Source organism: Protopterus annectens, chromosome 1.part2 (assembly GCF_019279795.1).
Source record: "Protopterus annectens isolate FY-2018-M chromosome 1.part2, PAN1.0, whole genome shotgun sequence".
In the NCBI taxonomy this organism is placed as follows: domain Eukaryota; kingdom Metazoa; phylum Chordata; order Ceratodontiformes; family Protopteridae; genus Protopterus; species Protopterus annectens.
The window spans coordinates 413,031,508-413,046,986 of NC_056727.1; positions in this window are offsets into that span (position 1 = coordinate 413,031,508).

Here is a 15,479-nt window from a genome sequence, read left to right on the forward strand (position 1 = left end):
GTACAATAAAATGAAAGGGATGAAATGTAGAAAGGAGGAAATGGAAATCACAATGAAGCTATCCATTTCAGCCATCTTGGACATCACCATCTTAACATCAACATTTCTTACATAATTTTCTTGAGCCGTTAGATAATAGTTTTAACAAAAATTGTTTTCTTTTAATTACTTCACACATTAGCTGTCTTTAGTGTCTAACAGATGTTAAAGAATGGGGGGGGGTATAACTTCAAGGGGAGATTATCAGTTTGAATAGAACATAAGAAATGATCAGGTTGCCACCTTCATGTCATAATTACAATGTGCTTCTCTTCCTACTCTGGTTTAGCTTGGTAAATCCAAAACAAAACTAAACACTCAGGAAACCAAGCCAAGGAATAAACCACCAAAAATATGTTTATTATTTGAGCGCTTTCATCCACATATAACAGTACTTCATTAGCTGATGAAGTCCTGTTATATGTGGATGAAAGCACTCAACCTACTCTGGTTTATATCAGAACATTGTACTTGATTTCTTAATTAGCAAGAAATAGCTTCTTAACCTGAATGTTACTAACTTCATACTATAAAACTAATCTGACAGGCATTCCCACTCCCTGACTGTTGGTATCATGGGAGTTTTCTAATGCTTAGTTTATTTATTTATTTAGTTATGTATCCTTTGTTGACCAGGTTAGACCTACTAGGCTAGTAGCCTTTTTTCAGAGAAGACACAAAGTGGTATTTATAATACTACTAGGAGAAGTTTGGCCAAGTCATCAGGGAACTTCCCCTACTTATCATTGTTGTGAGTGGGGCCCATTTTGCAGGAGCACCTCCTGTTTCCATTCCTTTGTCAGAGGTGGCCCAGAGAAACAGGGAGACAGATGGAGAGAGAAATGATGATGTGAGTAAAGAAAAAATGAAGGAGAAAAGGAAATGTCGAGACTGGAGTCTGCAGGATTCTGAGGAAAGGAAAGTTTCAAAAAAGTTTGATGTAGTAGAGTCAGCAAATTAAATATGTACAATATAATATCCTCCAGTCAGAAGGGGTTGTGAGATGATTTATATATAAATAAAAAAGTATGGTAATGCACAGAAATGAAATGTTTCCTGGGGGGACATGGAAAAAAAAAAAAAAAAAAGGGAAACCAGAGACAGACATAGTGGAGAAATGGAAAGAAAGAGAAAAAAAAAAAAAGAAAAGAAAAATAGAAGGGAAAAGACAGAAAAAAAAACAAAAGAGAAATGAAAATGAAAGTAAAGAAAAAAAATCAAATAAAAAAGACAAAAAAATGGACAGGTGTGAAGTGGGTGATTTGGGTGTTATTATTGAGGGTGTAAAAGCACATGAGGAGTAAGCATTTATTAAGATTTGTTGTGATGGTTTGTGGAACGATGGATTCTTCTTTTGAATAATATATAGAAAGTAACCTATGGAATCTTTAAATCTTTAAGTAAGCAACAAACAAACAAAAAAAAAAATCAATGTACAATTTGAACAGAGATAGAAATAGAAAGAACTAAGGGAAGAAAAAACTTTAAAGAAAAATTGGATTTATATTGGTACATTGAAAAAAAGGTTTATGGGAAGTGGCTGGGATTTGGGCTGGGTGTGTAATAATTAAAAAAAAAAAAATATTAAACATAAATAGTACATATAAAAGGGAGGATGATAGGGCTATGTAAAATACTGGACTGTAATGAAAACATGTTTTAATGGAAAAAAAAAGAAAATTGTTATATAAATGACAAAAACAAAAAAATGTTAAATGTTATAAAAAACATGAATAAAAAAAAAAAAAAACTGAAATGTTAATGTTGTAACAACACAGGAACAGGAAAGAAAAAATAAAAAATGGAAAAAGAGTAAGAGAGTAATGAAAAAATAAATGGAAAGAAAAAAAACAAAAGAAAGTAGTAGAAATAGTAGAAAAAAAAAAAAAAAGAAAATAAGATGAAATAATAATGAGGACAAATAAATAGGCTTTGAGATAAGAAGAAAGAATAAAATAAATTTGTCAAAAAAAAAAAAAAAAATAAAAGGGTAAAGGCAAAAAAAAAAAGAAAATTGAAAGGATAAGTACAAAATAAATAAAAAAAAAAAAAAAGCAAAATGCAAAGTGATAAGTAGTGATTGGGGTTTTGAGGTTGGTGTGTTTGTTGGACAGACACAAGGTGCAGTATTTGTTTTTCACTTTGTTTGTATTTGTTTCTTGGTTCAGGTTCATAGGTTCTCAGTGGTCACTGGTAGGCTGCCCCTAGCCTATACAAGCCTAGCCATAACAATTCCCTATTATTTCTTCCACTATTTTATGCTTAGGAAATTGGATTTGCTAGAGAAGCTGTTATTGCCTAAGCTAGCCTAGTAATGAAAGCTAGCCTAGTAAATTGGCTAGGTTTAGAATGGCCTATTAAGAATGAAAGCCTGAATCAATTATGAAAGAAAAAAAAACAAATAATACATTTAAACACAAAGAAATGAATTTAATGAGAAAAAGAAAAAATAGAATAAGAAGAATGTAAGAAGAGGAATGTAATAATGGAGTTGGTGTGTAATTATTATAAGACACATGAGTCTTAACAAATAAAGAAAGATCACAAACTGAAAAACTACGGGGAGGAAAGATAATCTGGGAAAGATAAAATAGAAGAAAATTTGATTATAAGACGCGGGAAGTTAAAAAGTAAAACGTACAAAACATAATGTGCAAATAAAAAAGTATGTATAAGGAAGTAGATATAGGATGAATTAGAGAAGATATTTTAACAGAAACAGGATAATTAAACAACAGAATCTGAGAGCTAGAGAACTTAGAAAGCTAGAGATAGAAAAAAGAGAGAGAGGAAAAAATGAAAAAGAATATATAAAAATATTAGAAGAAAACAAAAAAGATTTAAAGGAAAATATTTGACAAAGGAAAAAAACAATAAAAACAAAAATAAAAAAGATATATATAAAATATATATAAAAAGAAATATTTAAAGAAAAAAAGCAAAAGAAGTAAAAGAACTTAAGCAAATTAAAAAAGAGGAAGGAAAAATAAAAAGCGAAAAAAAAGAGAAATAGAAAAATAGAAAAAAATTATGAAAGAGTAAGAAAACTGTAGACAGAAATGTTTAAAGAATAAAAGAAGATAGTGAAAAAAACAAGGAAAAAACGAGCCACTGGGGATGCACAAGCCAGTGTATTTCTTTGTGCCAGTCCCAAGCCCAGATAAATGAAGACAGTTGCATCAGGAAGGACATCTGGTGTAAAATATTTGCCAAATGATATATGCAGACAACAATACAGATTTACATACCAGATCGGTTGAGGCCCGGCTTAAAACGACCGCCACCAGTACTGCTAGACAACAGGGTGCTGGCAGAAATTGGGCTACCGTTGGCCAAAGGAGAGGAAGAAGAGGAAGGCATGCCCGAAGGCAGGCAGAGAGGAGAAAGGTTAGGAGTGTGGTAGTGAGGGTAGGAACTTTGAATGTTGGCAGTATGACTGGTATAGGGAGAGAGCTAGCTGATATGATGGACAGAAGGAAGGTTGATATATTGTGTGTACAAGAGACTAGATGGAAGGGGAGTAAGGCCAGGAGTACTGGAGGTGGGTTCAAATTGTTCTATCCTGGTGTGGATGGGAGGAGAAATGGGGTAGGGGTTATCCTGGAGGAACAAGTATGCCAAGAGTGTTTTGGTGGTGCAAAGAGTGTCAGATAGAGTAATGTTTACAAAGCTAGAACTTGATGGTGCAATGATGAAAGTTGTTAGGGCATATGCTCTGCAAGCTGGGTGTGTGATGGATGAGAAAGAAAAATTTTGGAGTGAGTTGGATGAAGTGGTGATGACTGTACCCAAGGATGAGAGAGTGGTGATTAGAGCAGATTTCAGTGGGCATGTTGATGAAGGGTACAGAGGGGATGAGGAAGTGATGGGTAGGTATGGTGTTAAGGAGAGGAATGCAGAAGGTCAGATGCTAGTGGATTTTGCAAAAAGGATGGACATGGCTGTGGTGAATACATATTTTAATAAGAGGGAAGAAAAGAAATCCTAAGGAGAGGAATGCAGAAGGTCAGATGGTAGTGGATTTTGCAAAAAGGATGGACATGGCTGTGGTGAATACGTATTTTAACAAGAGGGATGAGCATAGGGTGACATACAAGAGAGGAGGAAGATGCACACAGGTAGATTATATCTTATGTAGGAGGGCTAGTCTGGAGGAGATTGGAGACTGGAAAGTGGTGACAGGGGAAAGTGTAGTTAGGCAGCATAGAATTGTGGTCTGTAGGATGACATTCGTGATCAAGAAGAGGAGGAGGAGTGTGAGGGCAGCACCAAGGATCAAATGGTGGCAATTGAAAAAGGGTGATTGTGAAGTGGAGTTCACGGAAGAGTTAAGACAGGCACTGGGTGGTAGTGAAGAGTTACCAAATAGCTGGGTAACTATAGCAGAGCTAGTAAGGGAGATGGCTAGAAAGGTTTTTTTGCATGCCATCTGGACATAGGAAGGAGGACAAGGAGACCTGTTGGTGAATGAGGAAGTACAGGAGAGTATTTAGAGAAAGATATTGGCAAAGAAGAAGTGGGATTGTCAGAGAGATGAAGAAAGTAGACTGGAGTATAAGGAGATGACGCGCATGGCAAAGAAAGAGGTGGCAAAGGCTAAGGATAAGGTACATGGAGAGTTGTATGAAAGGTTGGACACTAAGGAAGGAGAAAAGGACCTGTACTCATTGATTAGATACCAGGACTGAGCTGGAAAAGATGTGCAGCAGGTAAGAGTGATAAAGGATAATGTGGGAAACATACTCACAAGCAAGGAGAGTGTATTGAGCAGATGGAAAGAGTACTTTGAGGGGCTGATGAATGAAGAGAATGAGAGAGAGAGAAGGTTGGATGATGTGGGGATAGTGAATCAGGAAGTGAAACAGATTAGCAAGAAGGAAGTAAGGACAGCTATGAAGAGGATGAAGAATGGAAAGGTTGTTGGTCCAGATGGCATACATTTGGAAGCATGGAGGTGTTTAAGAGAGATGGCAGTGAAGTTTTTGACCAGATTGTTTAATGAAATCTTGGAATGTGAGACGATGCCTGTGGAGTGGAGAAAAAGTGTTTTGGTACCGATTTTTAAGAATAAGGGTGATGTGCAGAGCTGTAGTAACTACAGAGAGATCAAATTGATTAGACACAGCTTGAAGTTATGGGGAAAAGTAGTGTAAGGTAGGTTAAGAAGGGAGGTGATGATTAGTGATCAGCAGTATGGTTTCATGCCAGGAAAGAGCACTACTGATGCGATGTTTGCTCTGACAGTATTGATGGAGAAGTACAAAGAAGGTCAGAAGGAGTTGCATTGTGTCTTTGTGGATTTAGAGAAAGCATATGACAGGGTGCCTAGAGAGGAGATGTGGTATTGTATTTGGAAGTCGGGACTGGCAGAGAAGTATGTAAGAGTGGTACAGGATATGTACAAGGGCAGTGTGACAATGGTGATGTCTGAGGTGGGAGTAACGGATGTGTTTAAGGTGGAGGTGGGATTACATCAAGGATCAGCTCTGAGCCCTTTCTTATTTGCAATGGTGATGGACTGGTTGACAGATGAGATCAGATAGGAGTCCCTTTGGACTATGATGTTTACAGATGACATTGTGATCTGTAGTGAGAGTAGGGAACAGGTTGAGGAGACCCTGGAGAGGTGGAGATGTGCTCTAGAGAGGAGAGGAGAAGAATGAAGGTCAACAGGACTAAGACAGAATATATGTGTGTGAATGAGAGGGAGGATAGAGGAATGGTGGGGATGCAGGGAGTAGAGTTGGCGAAGGTGGATGAGTTTAAATACTTGGGATCAACAGTTCAGTGTAATGGCAAGTGTGGAAGAGAGGTGAAGAAGAGAGTACAGGCAGGGTGGAGTGGGTAGAGAAGGGTGTCAGGAGTGATTTGTGACAGACGAGTACCAGTAAGAGTGAAAGGAAAGGTCTACAAGAGGGTAATGAGACCAGGTATGTTATATGGGTTGGAGACAGTGGCACTGACAAAAAGGCAGGAGTTAGAACTGGATGTGGCAGAGTTAAAGATGTTAATATTTGCACTGGGTGTGACGAGGATGGACAGGATTAGGAATAAGTATATTAGAGGGTCAGCCCAGGTTGAACAGTTTAGAGACAAAGCCAGAGAGGCAAGATTGCATTGGTTTGGATATGTACTGAGGAGGGATGCTGGGTATATTGGGAAAAGGATGCTAAGGATAGAGCTGCCAAGTAAGAGGAAAAGAGGAAGGCCTAAGATAAGGTTTATGAATGTGGTGAGAGAAGACATGCAGGTGGTTGGTGTGACAGAGCAAGATGCAGAGGACAGGAAGAAATGGAAACAGATGATCCACTGTGGCAACCCCTAATGGGAACAACCAAAAAAAAAGAAGAAGAGTAAAAAAACAAGAAAATCAAAAAAAGTTAACAGAAAAAGACAAAGAGTTGGAAAAGGAGATTTCTTTAAATGAAATAGATAAAGTACTAGGACAAGTAACTACAGAATTGGCTGCATGACCAAATGGAATAGAGTATGAAATGTACAACAATTTAAGGGATTAGAAAAAGTATTTTTAAAGAGTGTGAATTAATGGTTAAATAAAGGTTTCATGTATAAAGAATTATGCAGTGGAATACTTAAATTAATATGGAAGAAGGAAGATATAAAACAATTAAAAACTGGAGACTAATAGTATTGAATAATAATGATTATAAAATCTTTATGAAAATAATACGAAAGGGATTTGAAAGCAAAAATGGAAAATATTGTGGGTGATAGTATATATACAGCAGTACAAAGTGGAGGGGTTCTCAATAATTATTAATGATAGATAAATTGTGGATAATATTATGAATAGAAAAGAAGAAGCAAAAATCGTAATAGGAGACCTTAATAAGATATTTGACACAAATGAACATGAAATTGCATGGGTAATAATGAAAGACTGTAATATAAGTTAAAAAGTTAGGAAATTATGTCAGCATATAGTTATAATAGAGTAAAAAATACTTGTAAATGGCTGGATAACCCAAGATGTACATATGAAGAGTGGTGAAAGACAGGGATGTCCAATTTGTTGTAAGGATACTCTTTGCATTAGTTATAAATATGATAGTATATGAAATAAATTGCAAAACAATGCAGGTGGGGCATATAACACCTGAAGGGTTAAGAATTCCAGTTATTTTAATATATGCAGAACGTATAAAAATTGCAAGGAGAACAGTAAAGGTTTAGGTGATATAGTAAAGATCAGGGCTATATATATATATATATATATATATATATATATATATATATAACACACATATATATATATATATATATATATATATATATATATATATATATACATATATATATATATATATATATATATATATATAAATATATATATACACACACACATATATATACACACAAACACACACATTACAATGAATTAAATTTCTGTGTTAGGTACAAATTTTATGAATGAAGATATAAGTAGAATTCAATGGGAAAAAAAACAACAGAGGAAATAAAAAAAAAACCTGTCTTTTCTGGAGAAAAATATAAATTATCATTCAGAAAAAAAGGCTTATTTGATAAATTCAGTACTGGTAGGAAAACAGCATGCTTAAACCCTGTAAATAGAGGAGTTTTGTATGTAAAAAGAAAAAAAATAAGAGTTTAATGTCTTATCCAAAGGATGACACACCCAGCAGTGCAACACCGCCATATGCTGCACTGCAGTGTCATCAATCGATTTACTGGGTGTGGGAATAGAACCCACAGCTTTTCACATTAAAGGTGAGTGTGCTACTTTTGTACTACTGACACAAAAATCTACCCGCTTTTGTTATGTTTTCCCTTCCATGTCTCCCAGATACATTATAGCTATTGCAAACCAAGTCAAAGACCCCACCTATAAGTAATATTCCTCGTTGAAAGGTATTTCTTCCCCAAATGTTCTTAAATAGCAGTTCTTTGAGACCCTTTATCCTTTTGGTGAAGAACCCTGATAACTTCTTCTGTGCTCAGTGGATTGCCACCACCTATTTAGCTAGGGTAGCAGTTCTTAGTGGAATATAAATATGTGCTGCCAGCATAATCCTCGTCCCTTGTCAGTAGTCCCTTACTACCACAAATCTACCAGCATTGCCTTTTTTCCATTCTCTATCACTAATGCACCCCTCTCGCAATCAGTATTACTCCCCTTGTCCTTTAACCCTGATATTCTGCTAAATATCCATCATGAAATCCTTTTTGTCAAATTCACAGGCTCATTTATTTCCAAATGTGCCTCTTGCAGCACCATTTGCACTCTGTATTTCTTAATATAATTCAATACTCTTTGCTTTTTATCAATAGTTGTAAGACCATTTACATTCCAAGGTACTATATACAGAGTAGCCTTTATGATAAAAAATATTGTTCTCACCTATTGCACATGTCCATTTTTTTTGAATGCGCATTTCCAGCTTTTGTCTTATATGCATACACTAATGTTTGGCTGACTGATCTTTTATACAGTTGTTTCTTCTCATCTCACATTTTTAAAGACTATAATGAAAACCCCTCAAAAAAAAACTACATTTTCAGAACACTCATATCATCTAATAATTTAGAACAAGCACTCAAACCATGTACATTTTCAACAAATGATGTTTTCCCACTTGTTATTCTAGTTATTGCCTGCATTGCATAAGTAAGGAAAGCTACACCAGCTCCCTTTTTAGACTTTATTAGAACACAGTGTTAGAGATGAACAATCAGAAGCATCTCCAGTATAAGCTTTGGAAACGTGTCAATCATCCTCCAAAGAATCAATTGAACTTCCTGTGGGAAGAGCAAGACTTTGTAACAAACTGAGAATAAAATGTCTACATGGATCAGTATTCCACCCCATTTAACAAACATAAATAAATAAATGTTCTGTGATCAGTAATTGATGATCCACATTGCCCCCAGTATGGTGACGGAATATTTATGAACATATGAGTTAAATTAGCTTGTACAAAAAAGCCGAGATGAAAGCACTTAAAAAGAGGTCTTGTCAGTGCAGCGTCATTGTACCAGATTTTGCACTTGCATGAGCGTTCTTTCTTTTTTACTTACTTACTTTTTGTATTATTATAATTAGATTGCTGAGTGGTACTTTTTGTATTATTGCAATTAGATTGCTGAGTGGCTGAACCTTTTTCAGCCATGACTCAGGCCAAGAGAGGCAAATAAATTCAGAAGACATTTATAACAACAAAGAAATATTTTCCATGCATAATTATATTAAAAACATTAAAGTTAGTATCAAACAGTTCCCTAATTTACTTACTTTGTTAAGAAGGCAAAAACTTCAGACATTTAATAACTTGACTAAAGGTGGCAAGTACTGGCAGCTTACTTCTATAAGTAAACATTTCCCTTTTCTGTTTCAAAATTCCCTTAGGAACAGGCCCTTTGATGTAAAGTCCTGTGGATTCGTATGATATTAAATGTGGAGGCAAGTTCTCAGTTTTATAGCCACTCGTGGCATCCCTGCTCTGGGCCAAGTATTCCAGGACCCCCAATCCTCACCACAGACACCAGTGAGGGACGTTCACTTGGAACAAAAATAGATACACACAGTATTTTCTGATGCAGCTCTCTGCACCAAGCACAATTTCCCTTAAGAGCACATAGAGAAAACACTCAGTCTTGGGGCTGGGTTTCCCTCTCTCTCTCTCTCTCTCTCCAGGCCCCAAAGGAGACTCCCCACTGACACAGCAGTAGAGTTTACTTTTCAGCAGAGTTCTCCAAGACAAGTCCCCCACCACCCTCTCTGTGAAACCATTGCTTTGTGTTGTCCCTGCTCCAAATAGCTGACACACAAACTCTTTGAGATTCGATTTTCACATACACACACATACACACAAGCGTGCACACACACACATAAACACACACACACACACACACACATGTGCACGCATGCACACACACATGCACACATGGACACACACACACACACACACACACACACACACACACACACACACACACATACACACACACACACCTGGAAAAGATTAGCACAGATGTACCAGCTATGCTCCCTCTGCCCAGACTATAAGGTAAATACTGCCACCAGAATACTCCAAAGCCAGCTACTCTAAGGCTCTTACAAGAGTACCCAATTATACTGAGTAAAATTAATACTAATGCAAATGGTAGTGTTTGACCAATGCAGCGAGGCTTCCAGGAGTGGCCACTGTCACCAAATAAATATAAGTACTCTCAAAGCTTAAAATATTTTCTAAAAGACCAGCCACAATGAAAAGTTTAAATGTATTTATTAGCAAATAATAAAAGAACATGCAACTACTAAATATCTATTTACAATAAACATCAGAGTTTTAGTCACAGGAAATATTAAAAAATAGCAGAGATGGAAAGATTCACACAGATACAGAAAAACAATACTTAACTAATCTCACTATATTTTCCTGACTGATCTAAATAATTACTATTTCTTATTTACTTAATAAAGCCAGGCAAGATGAAGTGGGTGAGTGGTCTTATCAGTTCCAAAACAGAATGCTCAGAGACTTCTGTCTCATCTAGTAGTAAAGCATAATTTCATTGCTGGCTTGCAGAATGATATCACACACATCTGGTCATCTGACTTCTGGTTCCCACACTACCCCATTTCTAGCAACTGAACCAGAATTTAGCACATATTTGTCATAGTACACACACATAGAGCTTTAAGATATGTTATAGCATCTTGAAGCTATAAAATCATTTCAAAACCTTCCATCCTTCCAGGGTAGCAATTCATTCACACCTAAGGACAATACAGTAGGATTCTTAGTCTTGGTTTTCACAGACATTTTGTCTCTGGCTGCAATTAGAACTGTAAAATACAATCTTTATGGCCTAAACCAGGTAATTTAATTTCAGACTATTTTTGAACATTAGCTGGACTAAGATTAGCCTCTTCTCTTCCAGGTATCCTCTGTTACAATATATTAATTTCAACAGTTATAATAGTCTGACATACATGTGTATTTCTTTTCTTTCCAGCAGGATCTACTGTTGTTACATTTTTAACACAAGCAGCTTTACAAGTATATTTTCAGCACAAGTACTTGTACAAATCATTTTGATATAGAAATTATATGTAATTCTTTACAAAACTCCAGCTAGCTATGCTGGCATATGTTACACATCAACTGCCCTACTTCTCCTGGCATAGTTGGCAATATCCCACATCGTCACACCATCCCCAGTCAATTCTATTTGTATTGGATTTAGGGCACTGATTTCCTCTCACTTGTAGACATTTTTCATAATTTACTAATTATCATCGTCATCATAATCATCATCATCTTCGATCCCCTTCTTCCCATTTTCTACACGGGTCTGCATGTTGTGTTAACTGTTGCCATCTCTCTGGATTCATTGCTGGCTTCTGCCTTCTTTGACACTCATGCTTGACTGTCACAGATCATCTTTCACATAATTCATCCACCTCTTTGCTGGTCATCCTCGTTTCCTCTTACCTTCTTCCTGTCTGTCATAAATCTTCTTCAACAGATTGTCTTCAACTTTTCTGCATATGTGCCTGAACCTCTGTAATCTGTTCTCTGTGATCTTTTATGCAACTGGAGCTACTTTGTCTCCTGCTCTTATGTCCTCATTTTTTCATCTGTCCCACAGTGTGCATTCTACCACCTGTCTCAGGCACTTCATTTCCATTACCTCTAGCTTTCTCATCTGCTCTGCCTTTACTGACCAGATTTCTATACCATACAGCAGTACTGGTCACACTACTGTTTTTTTACACCTTACTTTTCAGTTTCTTTGGCATTCTTCTGTCATACACTACCCTTTGGCACTCTGCCAGTTGGCTGCAGCCTGTCTGATTCTAGATTTGACCTCTTCATTCAGACTCCCTTCTCCTCAACCACCCCTTCCAGATACTTGAAGCTATTAACCTCTTCCACTATCTTCCCTTTTATCTCAGTTCTCAGCTTCTTCTGATTTCTCCAATTTACTGCCAACTATCTATCTCACTGCAAACATCAGGGGTTAGTTGTGCTGCATCCTGATCTGAATCCGAATTGCTCATCTGCCATCTTACTTTCTGCTACTCTGCATATCTGTTTATCTATCACCCTCTCCAGAACTTTTATGCAATGTGACAGGAGTTTCATACCTCTGTACCGCACACAGTTGCAGATGTCCCCTTTGTTCTTGTATATTGGCATGAGTATGCTTATTCTCCAGTCATCTGGGATACACCTTTCTCCCCACACTGCAATAAGTACCCTCAGGAGCCATTTCTCCCCTATCTCACCCATCAACTGTATCATATCTGCTGTGACCTCATCTGAACCTGCTGCTTTCCCTGACTTCATTTTCCTTAGTGCTATTCTTACTTCTTCTATGGTGGGCTCCTCTTTTTCACTCATTGTAGGCTGTGTCTGGGGTAGTACAACTCTGTAGGGTTTTATTCATTTAAAAGCTGCTAGAAGTACTCCTTCCATCTGCCTTTGATGTCCTGTGGACTGGTGAGCAGGTTGTTGCTGGCATTCCATATGAAGAGCATCTGCTTATCTTCTTTATCTTTCTGTCTTTGCCTTGCAACCTTATACTTTTTGCCACCTACTGAGTCACTTTCCAGAAGCTGGTAGAGTGCCTCCGGTGCCCTATTATTTTCTATTGCAACATCTTTCTTATATTCTTTGTTAGCCAACCAGCATTCCTTCCTAGCCTGGTCCATCCTTTCTGTCTCCCACTTTTTCTTGCACTCTTTCTTTCTTTTGATGACTTCCTGGACTTCGGCATTCCACCTCCGGCTTTCCTTATGCACCTTGTTTCCATACCTGGCCATGTATCTGTTCTATAGTTTTCACACATTCTGTTAAGAGGCACTACCATTCTTCTTCAACTCCACCTATTTACTCCTCTTCTTGGGGTGCTAGATCCCTGATTAATTCCTTTAACTGTTGTACTTTCTCTCCAGTCAAATTCCAGGTCTTCAGCCTAGTCCCTGTTGACCATAGAGCCTTCTCTGACCACTGCTTGTACCTGATTGTGGCAACCAGTGGTTTATGCTGTGGGCCGACTGTTTCACTGGAGATGACTTTACAATCAAGTATTCTTCCCCAGTGCCCTTTCCTAGGAGGAAGTCTACCTGAGTTGCATGTTAGCCATTCTTTGTGACTGTCTACTATCAAGCCATATGCCAGACAGTGGCCTCTCCTTCTTTATTACTGTTGCCCCACCCATGTGGACCAAGGCAATCTTCATATCCTGTTCTATCTGTCCAATATATGCATTCAAGTCACCCATTATTAACACCAATTGTCCTGCTTTATCTAGTAGGTCCTGCAACTGCTGTATGTCTTTTCCTCACTATCAAAACCCAGCTGTGGGGCATAGGTTGAGATTATGAATACTGCCCTACCAATACACTGGAGTCTGATTGCCATGAGTCTGCCACTAATTCTGATGACATCCCTCACTGCCTTCTAAAGTCTCTCTCTCACCACAGTGCACATACCATTTCTAGCTTGGCTTCCTACCTCCTCCTGAGTAGTAGAATCTGGATCCCAAGTCAAGTGGCTTTGGTGGGCTGACCTTCCATCTTGTCTGCTGGATGCATAGGATGTCGATCATTCTATATCATCCACTTCCAAGCCCCATCCTGTCAGTGAACCTACACTAAGTGTAGTTCATGTTTGGCAAGCGGATTGGTTTTACATCCAGCTTTCACTCAACAGAGGTATCCCAGGTAACTCAGGCTGAGCATCTAGACACTGTCCACCAATGAGATGATGGACTTTATGGCAGGCACATACTGGCCATTAGGGGCACATGCACCCCTCCCAACATTAGCATGGGTCGCTGGCATCGGTTGGAGTAGACTGGGTTCTCAACTCTACTTATCAGTGCTAACTACTCATGCCCATTTGGAGACATTATTCAACATGACAAAATCACCTACAGCCATATTTTACACCATCAAGTGGATAGTCCTGCCACAGAATATATTCATGCTCTCCTATCTTGAGGATACTGTGCACTACAGTAGATATGCTGTATGGTCTATACAATACGGTCACAGTAGATGGTCTATATAACTCTTCCCCCTATAAGGGGCCATGTAGGGTCTGTGCTGCTGCCCACATCTCAATTCACTGGTGACTTTGAGGTATAAACAGCATGTTTTTCAGGGTTGAGAGGAACCTGCAGAGACACAGGGAGAATATACAAACTTCAAACATGCATTGTCCAGAGGTCAGGATCAAATCTTGTACCTTGTGCATGGGAGGTGAAGACCTTAACCATTATGCCAACTGGTCTACAAATATGCCTGGAAATATCTAAAGTGCAGGGTTTCAAGGTAAGGGTATATTCACAGGAGTTTCAATAGAATTTAATCTTGTAACCACCAGCACCTTGCTAGAACCTACTCTCAGTCTGTTCCCCATCTCAAGCAGGACTAAGCCAGTTAATCCAAGGGTACTCTGCCAGTCATCCAGGTTCCATTTAAAGGATGATAATGTATTGCACTGCCTAACCTGCAGGAGGAGCTTATTCCAGATATGAGTGTGGTGCTGCATATTGAGTCTATCTCTCCATTAAATTCTATTTATTTGTTAGTGACGATTTAGACCAACAGTTCTGGCGTTTGCTAAGTCATTAGACTTGTGGGTGATACAGGAGATCAAGGACAACAGGGGTCTCTAATGGTGTGGTAGTCAAGGCATAGATCACACCTCAAAAATCTATAAGTAACTGAGTAAAAAGATGGAGATTCTAGTCTTTTTTGGTAGCTCATGGTCTTCAAGCCTGAAAATGTAGCTAGGAACCACTGGGGCTTCTCTTGCTGTTTGAGATGTTGATTGAGGTATATCCCAAAGGGGCACTGTACTCTACAGTTAGTATAATCTGTGCTGAATATAATGGAACAATGACATCTTTAGATCATGGCTGGTATACCCTCATCTATTATTCTTTTTAAGTGTAAGTTTAAAACAGAGAGAGTGAAAAATAGTAGAAAAATATCAGCACATTATCAAAGAGACACTGTAAAATCTGTAGTCTTATATGTTGTTAAACATTGAAGCTGACACATCTGCAGCTTGCATTACACTTTGTTAAATTTTAAAGCTGACAATACATCCAACTGGTCCAGTCTAAAAAACTTTGAATAAAACGGTGAGGGTAACACTACTCAATGCTAGAAGTCTAAATCTCAAAATGCACTCACTCGAGGCACTCCTTAAAATGGAGAACATCAATATCTGTGCAGTGACTGAGACTTGGTTCAAGGCTCTCAAGAGCACCCCTGCATTACCAGGCTATAACTCATACCACACTTCGTCCATCTAACCTGGACCAGAACACCAAAGGCGGAGGTGTGTCCATATTCATTAAGGATATCCACACCTCCCAGCTAATTGCACAGCATAATGCATCCAATGTTATCCAAGTGAAACTAACTCTGGGCAAAA